Below are 641 nucleotides of genomic sequence, written 5' to 3'. Positions count from 1 at the left end.
TATATATATATGCATACGCCACGTGATCATTGGATAAGCGAATGTTTAATTTCCTGATGTCACCACTTGCGTGTGAATTTATAAATCCTTGGGAATTTGGACTCTCTGTGATCGACTAGATATGCGATGTTTATCTACATGGAATGTGAATTTATTTCTTAAATCATATTGTGTCATAATCCGCTTGACGAATCAGGTTTCTTAATCCCTTTTTCACGTTTTTTCTACTTACTTATTTTACTTATTAGCGCCAGCTACTTAAAGGAGAGTCTATTATTGTGTGATCACGAGGCATGTCAATCTATCGTCATATAATTATATATATATTTATTTTATACAAATATATTTTTTTATATATAATGATTGTAGTAACGATTATGTGTAGTGTCGATTCAGAGGGAGGGGGGGGGGAGAAAGAGAGAGACAGAAAGAAAGCTGTCAACTCATGTTTGACAATCAATACCAACTTTTTCGAGCGGTACTGACTTTCTGTATAGAATATACTGTCACATGTAAATATTTATTATTTTTACTGTACAATAAATCGTGAATTTTATCGCATCAGCCAAATCATCGACGAAATAGAAGAATTATGTGATTTGGATTTTTAAATCGTAAATATTATTTACAATAATTAAAGA

Source organism: Atta colombica, unplaced genomic scaffold, assembly GCF_001594045.1.
Source record: "Atta colombica isolate Treedump-2 unplaced genomic scaffold, Acol1.0 scaffold55, whole genome shotgun sequence".
Lineage (NCBI taxonomy): Eukaryota > Metazoa > Arthropoda > Insecta > Hymenoptera > Formicidae > Atta > Atta colombica.
The sequence above is the reverse complement of the archived record's forward strand: the minus strand, read 5'-3'. Positions refer to the sequence as shown.